General features: G+C 44.8%; 1 protein-coding gene across 5 annotated transcripts in view; it reads right to left on the reverse strand.

The window, feature by feature from the left end:
- The window catches only part of HRH1 (histamine receptor H1), a 114,142-nt gene that overhangs the window by 29,248 nt on the left and 63,682 nt on the right, over positions 1 to 21,212 (reverse strand). For 2 of the 5 annotated variants that reach the window (XM_006038033.3, XM_025194508.1), the window contains exon 1: positions 17,668 to 17,904. The exons of the other annotated variants lie outside the window; for them this stretch is intronic. The gene's annotated coding sequence lies outside the window, so the exon portion shown is untranslated. Of the gene's footprint in view, positions 1 to 17,667; positions 17,905 to 21,212 lie in introns of those variants that run through there. 5 annotated transcript variants of the gene reach the window in all.

Consider the following 21,212-nt stretch of genomic DNA (forward strand, 5'->3'; position numbering starts at 1 on the left):
ACAATGCCCCGCACTGATCTTAAGGACACCCCCTTGCAAAACCCAAATCTAGTATTTTATGTTCATGGATCATGTCAAAGAAACTCAAAAGGTTCTCTTGTTGCAGAATATGCAGTATGTTCCCAATATGTTATAGAAAGCCATCACTTGCCTAGTGTGTATTCAGCTCAAGTTGCCGAGCTTGTGTCCCTTACCAGGGCTTGCACCCTAGCCTCTGGTACCTCTTAATATTTACACTGATTCTCACTATACTTTTGGTATTGTACATGATTATGGGCAACTTTGGAAGCAAAGAGGCTTCCTCACATCAGGAGGTGCCAAAATTAGTAATGGTCCATATGTAAATGCCTTGTTAAATGCTTTACAGTTACCTTCGGTTATTGATATTATTAAATGCCAAGCTCACCAGAAACCTTATGATGATGTTACATGTGGGAATGCTCTGGCAGACTCTGCTGCCAAAGCTGCAGCTATTTACACTCCTCGGGCTACACCTGCATTTTTGTCTATCTTGACTAACCAGTTTCCATTGGCAAGTCTTCACGACTTTGCCCTCCTCCAAGATCAGGCTCCAGAACCAGAAAAAGATACGTGGAGACTGGCTGGGTATTTGTTACACTCTGACCATTTGTGGCGCTCCCCGGACAGCCGCCTGGTTGCCCCAATGGTCCTTCATCCCTATCTTGCTTGCATACACCACAGCATAGCACACATGAGCAAAGTGGGGGATGATAGAAGCTGTTAAGCTTGATTGGTTTGCTCCAACTTTTCCATCTGTGGCTCAACAATACTGTTATACCTGCCCTATTTGTCAAACCCATAATGTAGAAAAGCCTGTAAAAACCAAAAAGGGCAGCACATCCCCCACCTTGGGGGCTGTTTGTAAATTTACAATAGATTTTATTCAAATGCAGAAATGTTGTTCTTATGAATATGTTCTTGTTATTGTATGCATGTTCTCTGGATGGGTAGAAGCCTACCCATGAGCAAAAACTGATACCATCACTGCGAGCAAACAGTTGTTCAGAGACTTTATTCCGAGGTTTGGTATTCCTTTATCCACAAACTCCGATAGAGGAACTCATTTTATTGGGCAGATGATGAAAAAAGTCTGCAAAGTCCTGCAAATGCAGCAGAACTTTCATTGCCCGTACCATCCACAGGCCTCAGGCCAAGTGGAACACCAAAATGGCATTTTAAAAAATAAACTGGCCAAAATTTGTGCTGACACTCACCTGAAATGGCCAGATGCACTTCCTGTAGCCCTTATGAGTATGAGATCTACTGTCAAGAGAAAGACTGGACTTAGCCCACATAAAATCCTGATGGGAAGACCCATGAGGCTCCCCGCCTCACCACCTGTTGCCTCCCACTTTTGCGATATACACTTACTTAATGATATTATTTTAGACTACTGTATGGCACTAATGAAGTGTGTTAAGGCTTTTCATTCACAGGTACAAGCAGCTCTCCCCAAGGAACCAGATGAGCCATGCCATTCCATCCTGCCTGCTGACTGAGTCCATGTAAAATTCCATCAATGGAAGTCATTACTGGAACCCCGCTGGAAAGGCCCATTCCAGGTACTTCTGACAACCAACACTGCAATAAAGTGTCAAGGACTCCAAATGTGGATCCACACTTCACACAGTAAGAAAACATCAGCCCTGTTAAACCCAGAGTCTCCTCCATATCAACCTTGTAATCAGCCTCCACAGACTGGTAGTGAGCCTAGCACCTCCAACAGGAGAGCTCGAGACCAGTAGTAAGCCAAACGCCTACTGGCGAAGAGGATTTGACACTACAGAGTGAAGAAAATGTACCCCAACAACACCACTATGCCCTTTGGAAAGGAAAAAGGCTTCTGCCTAGTTCCTGGTTCCCAAGGTGGGGTTGGTTAGTCGTGATTTGAGTACTTCTCAGTCTTTCCTTTTGCATCATCTTATATGAACTTAAAGACTCACCAGCTAAAAGAAACTTTGTAAATAAGATTAGACTTCAAAACAGGTCAAAAAGATCACTCCCACACTGGCATGCTCACCAAAACACTTTTCTTCAACTGTCTTATCAATATGCAAAAGATTTAAATGTTTCTAAATGTTGGGTATGTTCCCACTTGCCTCCTAGTACAATGACAGGGGTGCCCCTGATTGCTTTATCCCTTAATTGGACCAACTTTTGTGATATGTATGACCCACAGCACAACTACAGTAGGTGCCAAGGATTTTGGTCAAATCAGACCTTTTCCCAATGTCTTCCTCCCTCTTCTGATCCTGCTCCCTTTCCACGTATCCAGTTAGCCAGAAAAGCTCCCGGACTTTTGTGTTATAAATATAATGGTACCAGATAGGTAGGAACTAGTACCTGTAAATATACTATTGATTGTTCTTCAATGAACAATAATGCATGCCTTGAAATTAAGGGATACGGAAAGATAACATTTAACAGTTCAGCATGGGCATCAGCCATCATTTTAAATAGTACTCATGCTCAAAACAGGAAATGGGTGACATATAATGGAACTTATTATATTTGTGGAGATTGTGCATATTTTTTAGTTGCCTGGCAACTGGTCAGGATAATGTTACATTAGATATGTTACACCAGCTATTCGACTTCTGTCTTCCCTTCCTTCCAGAGCAGTTAGAAAAAAAAAAAAAAAGGGAAACCACTGAAGAAGAACAATTTGGTGCTATAATGATTCCTATGTATGGTGTGGCCAGGACCATTAAAGAAATAAGATTGTTAGCTAATATATTAGAACAAGTAAGTAATAATGCTGCAGATTCTGTAGACCAACTGTCCCAAGAGATAGTAGTGCTGCGAACCATGGTTTTGCAAAATCGCATAGCTCTAGACTTCACTTTAGCCAGTAAAAGAAGAGTCTGTGCTTTAATAAGTAAAGAATGTTGTACTTATAGTCCCGATAACTCAGAAGGAATTCAGGATTTGACTGCACATATTCGGAAAGAAACAGCCAAATTGCATGAGTCAGATAGTTGGAATTTAAGTTCTTGGTTCAGCTCCATTTATAGTTCCTTTGGCTCTACAGTTATTCATGGTCTGTTACTACTGTTTGTTATTTTTTCTGGAGTATGCCTAGTATTTATGCTAATAAGATGCTGCTTAAGTTGTGCTGCTAAGCAAATGCAAAATAACTGGTTAACCTCTGTGCAAAGAAACGAAGTATATAATATGTATGTTAAAATAGCGGAAAGTAAAGAGAAAGAAATAATAGAAGTTAAAAGGTTCATGGCTATAAATATCTAACATGTTGGGCCAAAAAGGGGGGAAAATGTGGAAATAAGTTTAACCAGGTCTCTTACTTGACTAAGAAGAGAGACAAAGAGAGAGAAAGAGAAGAGAAAAAGATGCTGATGCTATGTGTTTCAAAATGTTCTAAGATAAGGAAAAACCTTCATGCCTTGCTTTGTCTTGATATATTAATCTCTGTGCACAGATGTTAACCTCCTCCTTTCCGGGAACCAGAAACTGATAGCTGTTCCCCAAACACAACGTGTTTGCTGAATAAGCAAACTGCCTGTGTGCGCCAAACGAATGATCAACTTCTTCCTGTTTCTTCAAGGTTGCTCTGTCTGAGCATCTTTTCTCACTGTCTAAAGTATAAATACGCTTGTAAACTTATAGAGTTCAGAGTTCCTTTGAGAACCCTCCTTGTGATCACTTGTATAGCTCTAAATAAACCAAGATGCCTCTGTCAATTCTGATACAACCACAATGCAAAGTTTGATTTCTTTCACACATCCATAGATGCTTCTCAAGCAGATCCCAGGACGTCATTCTCCCATTGTACTCGGCCTTGGTGAGGCCGCAGCTCGAGTACTGCATCCAGTTTTGGGCCCCACAATTCAAAAAGGATGTGGAGAAGCTTGAGAGAGTCCAGAGAAGAGCCACACGCATGACCAGAGGTCAGGAAAACAGACCTTATGACGACAGGCTGAGATCTATGAGGCTCTTTAGCCTGGAAAAGCGCAGGCTCAGGGGTGATCTGATGGCCACCTATAAGTTTATCAGGGGTGACCATCAGTATCTGGGGGAACATTTGTTCACCAGTGTGCCCCAAGGGATGACGGAGGTCGAATGGTTATAAACTACTGCAAAACCGTTTCAGGCTGGACATAAGGAAGAATTTCTTTACTGTCTGAGCCCCCAAGGTCTGGAATAGCCTGCCACTGGAGGTGGTTGAAGCACCTATATTGAACACCTTCAAGAGTAAATTGGATGCTTATCTTGCTGGGATCCTATGACTCCAGCTGACTTCCTGCCGTTCGGGCTGGGGCTGGACTCGATGATCTTCCGAGGTCCCTTCTAGCCCCAATGTCTATGAAACTCTATACCCATTACTATTATAGGTTCTAAATTCTCATTCTGTTTCATAAATTCAAACAGAACACTCCCACATCACATGAGTCTTACAAGAATGTGCTGCCTTTGCCCTCTTCTCCAGAAAATCTTGGAACTAGGGGTGCACCGATAAAAAACTGGGGGGCCAATATCAAAGGCCAATTATTAATGAGCCATATTGGCCAATAATTGATCCAATTGCCAATATGCAGCCCCTCAGCTTGGAAAGCAGCATCTGGCTGGTAAGTTTATTGGGGAGGAAGGCGAGGGAAGGGAAGTGTGGGGGACAGATCGAGGCCCCCCATGATGAACCACTGTAGCCCACCCCATAGCTCTCCCCTCCCAGCGCTGCCACCGCTTGCTCTAAGTGCAGCCCAGGCCCAGCACCCCCACATAGGGAAGAGCCCTATGAGGCCCCTGGCCCCATCTGCAGCAGCAGCCCGCCACCACCCTCTGCACAGATCTGGGGGGTATGTACCACCCATGCCTCCCCCAGGGGTGCATGCAGCAGTGGGAGCCACTGCTCCCTCCTCGTGCCCCCCTGGATGAGTCACTCATGGCTCCATCCCGTGCCCTATCCTACCCCACTTAGGCAGCACCTGCCCCAGCCCCACTCCCTCCCCCACCATAGAGGTCTCGATCTTCCTCACTGCTCCTTACCCCCAACAGACTTACTAGCTGGACAGTGCTCTCCAAGCTGCTGGGCTGGCCATGTACAAGCTGCAGCTGTGCGCATGCACGTGGGATTTATTGGCAACATTATTTGCCACATCAGCCAAAAAAGCCAATTGCTGATAATGTCAAATTTCCTTTCATCAGTGATGATACAATATGGACCGATGTATCTGCACACCTCTACTTGGAATTACATGGTGGAGTAAAAAAGATCCAGATTCAATAAATGACCTTTGAATAACACCAAAAGCAGCTTTTGTGCCCCAAAACTTGCAAAGAACAATTTCTCCAACTATTAAGTTGGTCTAATGAAAAAATATCACATTTACCCAAAGAAAGCAAGACTTTCCAGGCAGAATACAGAAATAATTTTGCTGGGAATGAACTGAATTGCTTGAAGACTTATCAATTATTATTATTTAGATTTATATCCCACTATGGAGGCTGGGGCTGCTCGCAGGGGTTGGAAGTGCCGAGAACAGACCCCGATGCTCCAAAAGGCAGGCCCAGGAACCCCAGTGCACCCCTAATGGATGCCTTGTGAGGAAGATCCATAAGGGCCCCACAGTGGACTCCCGAAATGTCTGAGAGTTTTGAAAAATTAAAGGAGGGACTGCGTAAAGATGTAGCGGTACATGCCCCCGATTTTGCAACACCTTTTATCTTGCAGACGGATGCGTCAAACAGCATACTGGGAGCCATTCTAGTGCAACAATGGGAAGGAGTAGAGTGCCCCGTAGCATTTGCAAGTTGTAAGCTTAACTCAGCAGAGGTCAGGTATGTGACTATCGAGAAGGATACACTGGGCAATAGAGTATTTTAGATATTATCTACTAGACTGGGAGTTCATCGTAGTCATGGACCATGCCCCATTGCAGTGGTTAACAAGGTCCCACATAGAAAACACTTGTATAACCCACTGGGCATTGGCCCTGCAGCCGTTCAAGTTTATGACAGTACATTGTCCTTGCCAGGACAACCTCATTGCTTATTTCCTTTCTAGGTATATTAGCCAAGAAGACCCAGGAGAGGAAATGCTGCAAGCACACAAGAGGCAACACCAGTTGGCAAAGGAAGACCAACAAAATGTCAAGACATCACAAGACAGTTTAAGGGGGGAGGTCTGTGGCTGCTGGGGCTGCTCACAGGGATTGGAAGCACTGCGAACAGACCCCAACACTTCTGAAGGAAGGCCCAGGGACCCTTATGCCACAGGAAACTTACCTGGGAGGGAGACGGAGACGGAGACAGGGCTGAAGCTGTGTGAACCAGTGCTGCATCGGCTTTTCAAATGAGGGTCAAAAAGACCGGGCAGCAGCTGGCTGATGACACCCACCACGAGAGGTTTAAAAACCCTGGCAGAAGCTGGGTGTGTGTGGGAAAGGTAGGAGGCAAGACACTGAGCTCGCCTGGGTGCAACCCAGCAGAGCAGATTCCCACCACGACACTGTCCCACCATGGGCGAGCGGGTGCAGTGCAAGGGAGCCAGACAGGACTCCCCAAAGCTGAGCTCCCCAAAAAGGGGTCTGGGGTCAGTCACTGCCCATAGGGCCCTGGATTGGCACAACCATCCTCTAGCCTGTGGAGGGTACCACAGATACAGGCCCAGCGCAGGGACGAAGCACGGCCAGGGATTAGGGGCAAGTGGCAGGCTGCAACTACAAGCCTGCACTTCATACTGAGGCCGACAGGGCCGAGGTCCGATGGGAGGCCATGAGAGGCCGGAGCCAGGGGTTGGAGTGGCAACACAATGGCCCTCACGGTTGGTGAGTGGACTGGGGTGTAGGGGAGGCAGAGCCCCAGGATCAGCTGCATCAACCCAGTGAGTATTACTGTCTCCAGGCCAGGGCAGGAACACCACTCCTTTCAATTATGGTTCCATCAAGTTGTGGCAGATGAGTTGGGGGTCTGGCCCAGGGAGTGGGGAGATACTCACAGCACCAACTGATGGCACCACAGTGGTGCGCTGGCAGGGAACTGCTGATAGAGGATCAGTGATTCCGACCTGGCAGAGGCCACCATGGCTCACACAGAGCTCCTAAACCAGGCCATATCCTGTATTCTGATGCCTGTACTTTTTAATATTTATTGACAAATGGGAAATTGTACTAACAGGAAGAAAATGTAAATAACCAAATGAAAATGATGTTAAATTTACTGAGAATAAAGCTGCTGTTGCCACTCAGAATTTTAAAGTTGCTTTCACCTAATACATATTAAATGGATGTTAATGAACACACATTTAGCCATTGCTTATGCACCATTAGCTTTTAAATATTTCCATTATGTTATATAAATTACAAACCTAGTTAAAAATCATGAATTTAGACAAGCATGAACTGAGATTATGTTTAGCTCTGGCAGAGAGAGAAACATATGGCTGGTTTTGTTTGTTTGTTTTGTTTCGGGTTTGAGAGAGAAAGCAAGAAAAGGAAAATAAAGTTCTAGTCTTTAAGAGATTGCACCTCCTTAATTTGAAAAGGATAGACCAGCATGGGTACAGGCAGAGGCAAACACTTTAGCTCCAGTGGAATGTGTCTTCAGCGGATCCAGTGGCTGTGAACCAGGTGTTGCTAACCCCTAGTTTAGTTTGTTTATTTCTTTGCTGGTAACTTAAGGCTTGTGTTATTTGAAGGGCTGAATTCAGGGGGCAAAAATCAGTCTAAACGGACCAGTAAGATAATCAGTCTGCTTACAGGGCTTACAGCACACAGCACGTATTATCTCTGGACAAGTGTGGAGGAGATCTCCAGGATTGGGGGGGAGGCAGTGGGCACTTAAGAGCTTCTACTTACTCTTCAATTAATGGTTGACTTGAAGGCAACACTAAACATTGACACAAACTGGGCACTAGACATTTCTTGTGTTCTTTTGCCACTTTCACATTAAAATTGTCTACCCCAAGTTATAAAAAAACCTGGCCTTGGTTTCCCTTGAATAAAGGACAACAACAGATCTGATCAGCACAAAAAAAAGTACGTGAATTCCAGAGTTTTACTATCTTTAAGAAATGATCTTTAAAAGCTTAAATCCTATATTTTTTATTCTAGAAAAATCCTGCTCTGAATCATTCCTTGAAAAAAAGAGGCCACAGTTTAAAAAGCTGAAAAAAGTAGATTTACAGTTTTGAAGTTAAGTTCTAAAATCTGCTCTGAAAATCCATAGAAAGAAAAATATGGACGTGAGACTTTGTCATGATATTTTGTAGTTCCCCTCTCCCCCACCACCCTGAAAATTTTCAGTGAACTCAAATATGGTTAGCTGAGCCCTGTAAGCAGACTGATTATCTTGCTGGTCCTTTTAGACTGATTTTGCCCCCTGAACTCAGTCCTTCAAATAACACAAGCCTTAAGTTACCAGCAATGAAATAAACAAACTAAACTAGGGGTCAGCAACACCTGGTTCACAGAGCCACTGGATCCACATTCCAGTGGAGCTAGAGTGCTTTGCCTCTGCCTGCACCCATGCTGAGGCTGGACAGCAAGGACCTGTACCCACATCACCACCACTTTTCTCTTCCCCCTGCTCCTCAGTTGCAGTACAGGTGTGGCTTCCAGCAAACAGGAAACTTAGCTGGGGCTGAGCAGCTTCCAGATGCAGCTGGGGAGTTGGGGGGGGAGAAATGACTGTGGGTACAGGTCCCACATGCACAGCTCCAGATCAGTTCACCACTGGCTGGATGCTGTCCTTGTGCAGCATCCAGGAAGTTTCTGGGGGAAGGTGGAACAGGAGATGCATTCTGTTTTGCTTTTACTGTGGACAAACAGACTGACAGACATGAGACAGTTAAAGAAAATTGCAGCATGCAGTTTACATATTAAACTGGAATGAGACCAATCAGTGAACTGTACACTCTTATAGCTGATATATTACTGTATACTTCTGATACAAACAAACTTCCCAGAGGCTCTGAGGCAGGCACAAAAAAGCAAAGTTGTTAATGACCTTTTTTTTTTTTTTTTTTTTTTTTTTTAAACTTGTTAGTGTGAAACATGTTAAGCTAAGGGAAGAAGTTCCCTTATGTGAATTTGTGGACCATTAACAGTAAGCTAAATGAAGTAAGATTCATCCATCTTGGGGACAAAATTCTACAAACATCATATTTGTCCAGGGACAAACTACTTTAACCCAGGACAAAGTGCAGTTGTTCAGACTGTATGTCTGTTGTCCTGGGATAAATCCCAAAAAAGGTTCATAGGATAACTACTAACAGTTTATCTGGGGGCATAAAAAAGTATGTCTGAATGGTTGTCCTGGCATTGCATCATTGAATCAATGGCAGAAAAACATCCATGCATTCAGCCATTCACTAAACCCTGAGCAGAAGGGAGATGTGTGTACCGACCAAGCCTGGGATATTTCTGTTCCAAGACAAAAAACAGGCACAAATTGTCCAGGGATAAAAGCAAAATCTGTTCCTAACCTTAATTGTTAAATTGTGTTTGATAATCTTAAGAGAGTCACTGGGGAACTGGTTCTCATATCCCAGAACAAATAAAACTCTTGGACAATCTACCCTTTTGCCAAGCAAACTTTTTTTTTTTTTTTTTTTTGCCTGCCAACACCTTTTTTCTAGGTAAACTAAATCTTCAAATGCATATTCCAGGAACAGATGACAATATGCTTATCTGTTACCCCTGTGCCCAGTAACCCTCCAAAGGAAATTTAGAAGAGGGCATGCTTAGCAAAAAAAACTTGGGCCTTCATTTTACTTGTACTTTCTATCAATGCTGTTGATAGAAAGTTACACATTGCACTTTGCAATGGTCTTGTTACACATTGCACTTTGACCTGCTTACATGTTGATTGGTGTTAATATCAGTTTGAGTTTAGAGCAGTCACACCTTGGGTGCATCTTCAAATGTGCTTTACCGTGCATTAGGCTAATCCAATGCACAGTAAAGCATCACCATCTACACATGTGCGGCAACTACTGTGCAGTAGATTAATATGAAGTGCAGTTGGCTAGTACCAACAGATACAGGTATTAGCCAACAGCGCTTTACTTTAATGTGCCGGAATGCATGTGTAGATGCTGACCCACGTGCAGACTGTTCCTGGTCAGTCCAGGCAGCAGGGGGCCACAACTACTGCTCAGTTTAGGGGTGGGGGGGGAGGAGCTGTCCTTGGCTCCAGGGCAGCTCCAAGTGGTGTGGAGCTGGGGCTTACCTCACTTCTTTCGCCAGGAGAAAATTGATTCTTCTGATGAATTAGATTAACTGGAGAGAGAGTGCCTGGTTGGTTGTGGCTGTTTTAATCCCTGATTACCGTGTCTTATGTTGTGATGGTGTCCATTCAAATCTATTGGGGTGCTGCTCTGTCATGGCACGGTTTGTAGTTTCCAATAAAATATTGTTTGACACAGAAACATGGTATTGGTCAGCACTTTGGAGTGTGCAATGTTAAAACTGTATCATCTGGTGCCTGTTACATTTGAAGGAATCTGCTTGGGAACCTTTCTTTCATGGTAAATGTGAACTGGGGATGAATTTCTTTCCCTTTAGTTGAGTATATAATTTGTTCCCATTCTCTCAGCTGCCAACTGATGAAGTGTCTGGGCTACAAATAACCCACAAATGGCAAAGTTCAAGTTTGAGTCAGATATAGTGGGAAACAGCAGCTCAGCTCAAGTGATGACTAAGTTAACTCTGGCTGCTTCCTGCCCTTTAGTCCATCTCCTCCCAAAAGCTTCAGACCAAACAAACTGGGGCAACAGAAAGATGCTCTTTGTCAGTCCCTAGAGCCATAGATTGTGGTGTGTTCCCTTGTTTACCTCTGCAAATAGTGTCAGGGCCATGCCTGGTGGGGGCAAATGGGGCAACCGCCCCGGGCCCCACACTTTGGGGGGCTCCATGGACAGTGTCGTGCAGGCCCCGCTGCAGCCGCCATGTGCTGCTGCTGCCACTGTTGCCAACCACTGCCAGTTCCGGCTGCTCACCATCCCAAAAACCCCCAACTCCTCTGGCTCTGGCTGTTTGCCACCCCCTCCCCCCAGGCCCTGCACAGGCTGATATGCCCCAGGCCTCACACACTCCTAGGGACAGCTCTGATAGTGATCATCTCCATTTCCCCTCCAAGGACTCACCTGTGGTCTAAGCAGGGCAGTGCCACTAGGGAAGTTCAGAGCCCTCCTCGGGCAGGCTCTCTGAGGCACTGTCTCCAGCCCTGCCCACTGGAAAGGAATATCAGGTGAGTCCCTGGGGGGAAACACAGGCACCCAGGCAGGTGTGGCCAGAGCCTGGACCTCCCCTTGGCTGCTCCACAGGGGCAGAGCAGTGCAAGAGCAGCCCTGGACTAGGATGCTCCTGTAGTGCTCAATTTGCTCCCGACCTGGGCACATGTGTAGATGTGGAGAAAATTCAGGTGCATTAACTGTCAATTAACTGTCAAGGGACAACATGTCCCTTAAACCTAAAAACTTTCTTTGACAGTCCCCCACCTGCACAGCTGTGACTTGCCACTAAAAGGCTGGTAAGCAGGGTCCTGACTAGGAGCTATAGCTATGGGTTGGTACTACAGGGCTGGTAAGCCAGAACAGGATTTTATTCCTGCTATAGGTGGGGGTGAGAGAGATGGGTTGGGGTGGTGGGGCGAGAACATAAGCCTGGGAGGCAGAGAGTTAGTGGGACAGGGTGTGGGTAATGAAATGAGAGGTGGAAAAGAAATTGGGGTGGGGAAGGGTGGTGAAATGAAGGAAGTCAGTCACTTAAGGATAAAATAAAAGTAGTAAAAAAGAGAAACCTTAAAAAGAAATAAAGATGGTCTCATTTTTTAATACATTGGCATATGGAATTGCGCTGGTAGTATTTCCTGGGGTGGCAAGGAGCTGGCAGTGCTGAGAGACTTAGTGTAAGTGGATTTATTAGAAATCTAAGTCCACTTTAATCTGGGTTGGGGGGGGAAAAAAAAAAAAAAAAAAAAAAAAAAAAAAAAAAAAAAAGAGAATCTGGCATAATTCCCTTAGTTCACTGGATCTTAGTTGATTGATTTTTCCTCCTCTGGGCAATTCCTATCTTTCTAGAGGAAACTAAAAAGCAATGTTTTAAAAACAAAACAAAACAAAAAAAACACACCACACACACAACACACCCTTAATTAAAACATCTTATTTGTATGTATTCATTAGATACCAATACTAGCTGGACATGTAGTTTATAAATAGTAATATTATTTCCCTATATATTGACACTGTAAGACAAGCATACTCTGAGCCTTTGCTTCCCCAACACTGCAAAACAGACAGGAAGTTCCAGAATGCACAAGCAGCAAATAACAACTTGCAAAGTAAAAGGCCTGTGCTAAATTCACTCTTGTCAGCAACTAAGTGCCAAAGGGTGAGTCATTACACATAAAAATAGCTGCAGGGTTAAAGTATCTGCATAGGACTGGATAGCACAGGAATCAGAAATGGAAGCACCTATGTACTTAAAAATCAAGCATATGCTTACAGCTTTTCTTTTTTTAATGTGCTTAGGTCAACTGCAATTTAGTTTTACTATCTGCGGTGTGTCCTGATGAGTGTGCATATGTGGTATGCAGCGCCATACAACCCATCTGTGCATTGTGGTGCACACCATACCTGCCACACATATGGGCGTTCCCCACACCACTAATTTGCAGCACAGGGGGCGGGGGGAGGGGGGTTTGACACTGGGAGATCCAAATACATGCCCAAAAGATTACATACACTTTTTAATAATAAGACTACTTAAACGGCCTATGAAAGTCTAGAGTAGATTTGCCATCCCTGCATATTTATGTGGAAAAAGGATCTCTTATGACAGCCAATTAGGTTAAAAATATACAAGGGTGAAAAGATAAAGTACTGGAGGAAAGGTATTGCCTCCTGCCTAATTCAGGCCCTAGACTAGATAAAAATATTTCCTTTATGACTTTAAAAGTCTTAGACTTTATGAGATCACAGAATGATACATCTCTGGAAAGTCTTCAATAATGTATGATGTAACAAGGAGATTGCAGAGAGAGAGAAGAAAAAATGCAACATGATATTTGGGTTGAACATCTGATTGTATAGACTGATTAGTGGGAATGTTCAGCACAAACTCCTGCTTATCCATTTATTTTAACTTTCCAGTTCTCAATAAACTTTCAGACAGTCTAAGTGTATGCTACTAATCTACTGAACCAGGATTGTATTTCATATCACAGGCCTTTTAAAAATGTTCATTAAATATTCCTTATGTAGTTAAACTGTGCTTGAATGGCCTGGACATTTTTCAAAACTGCTGTATCAGAGGAACAGAATTATTTCTATAGTAAGATGATTTGCATTACCAACTGGAAGCTTAGTATTTCAAATCCATGCTTTGAGCTATGGAACTGGAACATAGTGTTAGAGTGGCCCAACCTTTTTTGGACTTTGTCTAAACTGAAACTGAAAGGTATAGAAGGATGTTAAATCTCAGATTCTTATGACTCCAAAACTGGAGTTTAAGAAAGAGAGAGAGAGAGAGAGAGAGACTTTCAATAAAATGGTGAATGAATGGTATGAACTCCAAAGGCTCTTCCAATAAATTATACTTGGTTCTCTCTCTTAAAAAACAAAAATAAAACAAAACTTTATTTATTAATGAATCTAACATCAAATAACAGATTTAATATTTAAAGATACATGCAATCCCCTAAAATATATATAAGGACAAATATTTATCTTTAACAGGGTTCCCTTAACCCAGGTCAATATCTACAGGAGGTTTGTGTTCTTTCCTTCTCTTCCTTTCAGTCCCTGACAGCTTCTTTGTTTCTACTGATCTAAGCTTTGTGTTTCTTCACTTACTATAATAATGCACCCCTTCCTTTTTCCCCTAGAGCTCTGCATAATATATATCTCACTATCTTCTACTCACCTCTGCCTTCAAATTTTAAATGCATTCCAAATTTGTTTTTAAGTGTTAGCACTTGCACTTTTTTGCAATACTCAAAAAAAGTTTATATTTTCTGACTTGGTGGAACAAGTTTCTTTCTTTTTTTTAAAAAAATCAAATTCCAGTAATTTCCACCAAATTTCCAAATAAGCATCTTTTTTCCTCCTCCCCTGCAGAACTCTTACTTGACAGGACAGTGTTTCAATTACTAAAATTTCCCAAACTTTTTTAAACCAGTCAGTGATTTTAGAGGTGTCACTTCTCGTCTAGGCTTTTGAAACTGTAATTCTTCCAGACAACAAAAGATGAGCGACTATTTCCTTATTACTCTTATATGTTTCAGAGTCCTCAGGAAGGTTCAATAGGAACACCAAGAGGTTATCTGATAGCTGGCATCTTGTTATTTCCCTCACTGTCTCCAGCCTCCTTCCAGAACAGCTGGATTCTGGGACACATTCACAATGAGCCAATGATGCATAATTTACTCTAGCGTAAACCCACCCTGGGCAAGCATCTACATGTGTGGGGACCCAGGAGCAGATTTGCTGCTCTTGGCAGCAGTCTGCCCCCTGCAGCAGACAGGGGGAACTTTAAGCTTCCCCTTGGTGCTAGTCCAGGGGCTGGTAAGGAGCACGGGGGGTCAGGAGACAGCTGGGTCCTGGCAGGGGCTGGGATATTGCTCCCTGCCCCTGGGAGCTGCCTGCTGCCGGGGTGGGCTCCGGGGGCAGAGCCTGGGTGGGGACAACGTCCCCCTGCCCTGGCAGCAGGGAGCTTTCAGCCCCAGCTCCCCAATCCTGATTCTCAGCCCCCCAGCTGGGGGCTCATTGCTAACTTCCCCACTGGTAGATCAGGACAAGGGGCTGGGATCTGCCCCTCCCCCACAGCTGTTTCTAAGCCCTGTGCCTCGATCACCTGATTGGGACACAGGGCTGGGAAAAATCTGCAGGGCTGGGACCTGGCCCTGACTAGGACAGTTCCTGGCAAGCCCTAGGCTGCACAGGGAAGTCTGCATGTGCAGCCCAGAGCTGGCTGGGAATTGCCTGAAACGGGACAGTCCCCAGCCACCTCCAGCCTGCATGTGCAGATTTTTCCGCACAGCCTGGGGCCAGCCAAGAACTGTCCTGGTCAAAGGCAGGTCCCAAACAGTTCCAGGCTGGGTGGGGAACCCTTCCTAGGCAGGGAGCTCCCAGCCCCATCTCCATGATCGCAATTGCAGTTATTGAAAAATGGAATTTTAATGTCATCTTTGGAATTTTGTATATCTACAAAACTTCTAAATATATTTTCTTTACATCATTATCCAAACTTTATTATAGCAATATTTTCTCAGCTATTAAAACTTACTAATACATTAATTGAAAGCCCTAATAATAATATAAAATTTAATCCTAATAATCAGAGGTAACCTGGTGGCAGCCTGTAAGTATATAATAAGTATGCATCAGGAAAACGGAGAACATCTGTTCACCAGGGCACCCAAAGGGAAGACAAGGTCTATCTAAAGGGTACAAACTGCTGGAAGACAATTTTAGACTGGATAAAGAAAAGTTTCTTTACCATCCAAGTCTCCAGAGTCTGGAATAGATTCCCACCACAAGTGGCGCAAGCACCTACTCTGGATACCTTTAAGCAACGCTTGGATGCTTATCTTGGTGGGGTGATCTGACCTCAGCTGAATTTCTGCGCCTTGGGCAGGGGGCTGGACCCAATGATCTTGTGAGGTCCCTTCTAGCCCTAATGTCTATGAAATTGCCATTAACATGCACATTTAATGCAAGAACCAATTAACATGTTAACATTTGTAATGCGTTAATTGTGCAGGCAGGTCCGTTGTGGTGGCTCTGTGTGGGTCCTGGTGGGACGCGGACTCCGAGTAGCTGCTGAAGGAAGGTATGGCGGGGGGGGGGCACACCCACCCATCTACAACCCCCATCCAGGACCCCACGCAGCTAGGGTGGCAGCACTGGGGGTTTGGGGAAGGTGCCGCTGGGCTGCAGCAGGGTTGCCTGGCATTCTTGGCTCTGGGACACATCAGGACTGCCCGGGACCCACTGAGCAAGTAAGCAGGGAATTTCAGGCCTGGGCTGGGGCCAGAGCAGCTTCCCCCAGCCTGGGATACCAGGTTTCAAGGTGATAGGTGCAGGAGGTTGGGGGGAACTGCACCCCAAATTCTTGAAAGACAAACTCATGTCATGTGTATGTGTTACCCCACAGGGGGGTGAAAACTGCAGGGGTGGTGGCCCCTGCTGAGGCCACAAAGCCTGCCAACTGTCAAGGAGATAAGTGCAGGGGTTTGGGGAAAAATGCACCTCAAGCTGCGGACAAGCAAAACTCATGACATGGGTAACACTGTGTGTGTTAAGGCGCAGCAGGATGCAAGCTGCACGGATAGTAGCCCCTGCTGAGGCCACAAAGCCTGCCAGCTGTCAAGGAGATCGGTACAGGGGGGTTCTGGGGCCCTGCACCTCTAGCTGCTTACAAGCAAAACTCATGACATGGGTGCTTGTGCAACTGTGTCTGTCGTGGGGAGAGACCGGGTGGGGGCGGAACTACTGCAGGCCTGACTGCTAAGCTACTATGTTACCAGTTAATCATGATTCACTCAGGGACCAGCTCAATAGACAGTTGCTAGCTAATGTAACCAGTTCATTTGCAACAATTAACACCTACAAAACCACAGACTAAGAGGAAATAATCAATACAGACAATCAACTGCCTCAAGACAGAGACAGTCAGTTGCACAAGCACCCATGTCACAAGTTTTTCCTGTTAGCAGCTAGAAGTGCAGGGCCCCAGAACCCGCCTGCTCCTATCTCCTTGATAGCCAGCAGGCTTCGTGACCGCAGCAGGGCCTACCATCCCTGCAGTTTTCACCCTGCTATGCCTTAACACACACTATTACCCATGTCACAAGTTTTGCCTGTCAGCAGCTTGAGGTGCAGTTCCCCCCAAACCCCTGCTCTGATCTTTTTGAAATTTGGCAGGCTTTGTGGCCTCAGGAAGGGTTACTACTCCTGCAGTTTTCACCCCCCTGTGGTGTAATATATACATGTGACATGAGTTTTGCTTTCAAGAATTTGGGGTACAGTTCCCCCCCAAACTCCTGCATCAATCTTCTTGGAACTTGGCAGGCTTCATGCTCTCAGCATAGACTACCATCCCTGCAAGTTTCATCCCAATAAGACAAAACCCAACAAAGTTATAGATGTTTCACTGATTCCCCATTATACCCTATGGCCAGATCTCCGAGGCAGCTCCGAAGCTTCAGAGCCGCTTCGGCCAGATCGAAGCAGAAACCCAGTCTGGAGCTCCGGATCAGATCCCTGGCATCTGAAGCTGCCAGATCCAAAGCCGGATTGAATAGCTGCCTACTTGCACAGGCCTATAGAATAGTAGCCAGTGCTACTACTGGGAATATTGAATACAAATTCTAGAACTATAGAATAAAAAAAATCTTATAACTTGCTGAGCCAGTTGTTAAGTCATTTGGAGCTCTCCAGACAGGTAGTATAGTTTTACTGCAATTCATTTTTTTTTTTAATTTGCTAATAGTCTATCATATTGTTTTTCCCCTTTGCATAATATGACTGTGTAGTGGGTTCGTGGTTGTTGCTTATCTTACAAAGTATCTAAACACAATATGCATCCTTCACTTCCAGGCATGCCTGTCCCACAAGCATCTTCCTAGATTAGTCAGTCCTCAAATACTAATATAAACACAATCTATAAAGGGTTAACTCACAAGTTTGAGTCCTTTTCAGCCTCTGAGAAGGTGCCTCTGGCTTGTTGCTACTCCTTTCTGTCTTCAGACTTTCCTGTCAGGTTGCCTGTGACTCAGCTGTCTGCCCTAGTGCTGCTGGTCCCAGTCTTACAGCCCCTGGGTCTCTCCCCAGGTCCTGAGAGTCCCTGGTCTGGTATTGCAGGCACTGGCTAAGTCACTCTCTCTCACCTTCTATCTGTCTGATTCCCTGGCTTCCTCTCCTTGGGAGCCTTTTAACTTCTTGTGATTGCTAATTCTCTCCCTCAGCTGGCCCAGTACTCCTGCGCAGCCTGTACTTAGCATTACCACCTGCATCTAGGCTGTAGTCTATGGTTCCAACAGCCTGCCACAGGCTGTTTTATATATTATACTTAATTTGTCTGCTCTTTCAGTGTGTAATAAATCTACCTGGCTTTAATTTCTATTAATTTTTAATACAGTTTCTGTCATTGATTTATCTGATATAACTTGTCTTTCTAACTCACTAGTGACATTTTGCATTTCCTATCTTGCGGTCTTTCTTAGGCAAGGCACTTTACTTATTAGGCTGCCTCTAATGACTGCCTTGAAAACATTTAATAAAATATTATTTTAAATTTGATTTATATTATTCTCAGTGGGTGCATCTACATGAGACATTTATTTCAGAGTTGCCTAACAGGCTCTGCAGTAAATGTCTCAGTATCTACACATGCAGTGCTAATAGGACAGAAAAAACTAATTTTGGTTAGTACTTGTAAATCAAATACTATCCTGTGGTGTTTTTTACTCCACAGCAATGCACATGTAGATGCTGACAGGCCTGGCTGGGGCATGAAAGTACTTCAGTGTGGAGACTGCTTGCTGGCTAGCCTCCACTGCAGCATGCTGAACCAGGTTGAAACAGCCTTGGGTTGGCAGGAAGACTCCCCAGACCTCCTGCCAGCCAGGACTACTCTGACCCAGCTCACCGTGTTCTGGTCCTGGGTGCATGTTTAAATGTGATATGCACCAGAGCTTATTGCTGTGCATTAAAAGAACGTATAGCTTGATTTTTTTTTAATAGTTCACTTTTGCTAATAGTTCACTATCCTACAAAAGTGGGATATTTAGTTGCCAAGTTTTCATCTTGGGTGTACTACTCATACACACATAGTCTAGTCATATTCTTAGTGCTGTCCCCGATTTTCTATCCTGTGTTATACTTCCATTAAACCAATCTACTTTTAAGGCCTTAACATAGTTATAGACCCCTCCCAACATACCTCTTTATATTTTTCTGAAGTTTGAGACAGCTTTCTAAAGAAAAAAATCTGGTTTTGATTAGGTGCATAATTACTCCCTAAAGTTAGCATTCTATCACCAATAGTTCGCTTAACAAGTATGTATCTTTCTTCCTTATCTATACATTTTTTCTTTAACTGAAAAAAAATGTTTTAATATGGTAAATATAATTCCTGTCTCATTTGATGTATCTGGGGCATGGAACCACTTGCAGCACGGCATGGCAGGGGTGTGTGCCCCCTGGATCTGCGCAGGGTGGCCAGAGCCGGGGCTGCACCAGGCTGCGCTCCAGCCAGGCAGCGGGGCCTATTGCCTTTTTGTATTTACTGTGTTGCTCCTTAAGGTTGATTACTTGGGTGAAACAAAAATACAGTGCTTCATCTTTGATGGGTTGTACCACTTTCCTCCGTTTAACAATACTTTTAAAACCCTTAATATTTATAGTGTCACATTTGAGTTTATTAGACTTCACAAGAATAGTAGACTGCTCCCTGTTGAACTGTTTCTGGCTACATTTCTGAATGGGTTGCTGGAGGCTGAGTTTAGGTGAGACAGCAGGGACTTTGTCTCATTGTGAAACTAAGCCCACAAGATCATGTGACATCTCAGAAAGCACACTAGCTGCTGCTGGACATAGTGCAAGAAATAGGAGCTGAGGGTCTTGCTGCTCCCAGCTGCCAACTACATTTATGTTGCCTCCTGTGTCAGGTCCTGCCTGGAGAGGTTCCTGAAAGATGCTATGTGAGCCAAGTACAAGAGTGACCTGAAGGTGATACCTGATCAAAGCAAAATCTTTGAGGTAACCTCAAAATGGGATGCCGGCAGCCACTTTATGCCCCACAGTAACTTCATGCATTTCACAGACTGACCCTTCATCTACTGGGACTGTTTCAATTGCCTCCTGCTCAATGGCAGCATCCACTATGGACACTGTAACAAGAGGTGCTGCAGGTGGGAGGATGAGTGCAAGACCCTGCCCCACATCTTGTGTCATGTAAGCCCCACACAAGAGCCTTTCAACTGTGCCACAACACCACCTTAGAATCATGTTAGGATAGTAGCTGTGAATCACACCATCCCAGGCTGTGACAGTCAGCTGTATTTGATATTGTGGTCAGGGACAAGGACAACAAGAAGTCCTGTGATTGATGTGACTATCCCATTTGAAAACTGGCATTCACCAAAGCCTGAAAGAGAAAGCTGATTACATACAGCCACTGGTTGATACCCTGAGGGAGAAGGAATACGAGATGATGATGCACACTAATCCTTGGAGTATCTGGAGCATGGGACCCAAGCAACAAGAGCATCCTGTGAGCCTGCAGAGTACTCATCTGCTATGCAAAACTGATAAGGTGCCGTGTGGCATCTGATACCATCTGGCGCTGGGCCATTGCCAATATGAAGACAGCCATCTGAGACTGCTATCCAGAAGAAAGACCCATGGGACAAACTGAACAACTCCCACACACACCATTAACTACCAAAGACTTTTAATGCCTTAGACTTTTCCCCACCCCACCAATTGTACACCACGTGATAAAATGAGTGGGCAATTACTTCAGGTGAAGGGCCACTTAATGAGTTTTGGTAAGATGTTGAGGACTGCAAAGGTAGCCCTGCCCCTTAACAGGTGCCCCACCTACTGGTCATCATCTTGGGACTGGAAGTCCCAGCCCCTAACCCCTGACATTTGCCACCGGAAGTCCCTCCCCTTGCCCCCAGAAGTACTCCTTTTGGGAAGGGGATTTGCCATCTTGGAACTGGAAAAAAAAATTATACTAAAAATCAAACGTTGACAATAACGTTTTAATTTTATTTAAAAAAAAAATTGTCCTGGTCTGTGTGGTGTATATAGAGGTGATTGCATAAGAACTCAAAAGGAAGTCTTACTTTTGCATATTGTAGGGAAGTGTGGAGGGGTGGGGTGGAGGGGTGTTTGTATGTGGGGTGTGGAGGGCATGGGGTGTGTGTGTGTGTATGTGGGTGGGTATGGGATTTGTGGGGTATCTGGAGTGGGAGGGTGGCTGGGGGTGTGTTTGTGGGGTGGGTGCGTGTGTGGGGGTGTGTGTATGGGTAGCAATAAGTGGGGCTCCCCCCAAGGGAGTACAGGTGTGTGGCGGGGGGGTGTCGGGGAGGGTGTCAGGTAGGGTGTTGGCAGAGATGACCTGAGCAGTTTGCAGGACCCAGGGCAAATCAGCCTATGTGGGGCCCCACCCACAGACACGAGGAAGCCAGCAGCGGATTTGGCTGCAGGGGGGGCG

Source organism: Alligator sinensis, unplaced genomic scaffold (genome assembly GCF_000455745.1).
Source record: "Alligator sinensis unplaced genomic scaffold, ASM45574v1 scaffold1215_1, whole genome shotgun sequence".
In the NCBI taxonomy this organism is placed as follows: Eukaryota; Metazoa; Chordata; order Crocodylia; family Alligatoridae; genus Alligator; species Alligator sinensis.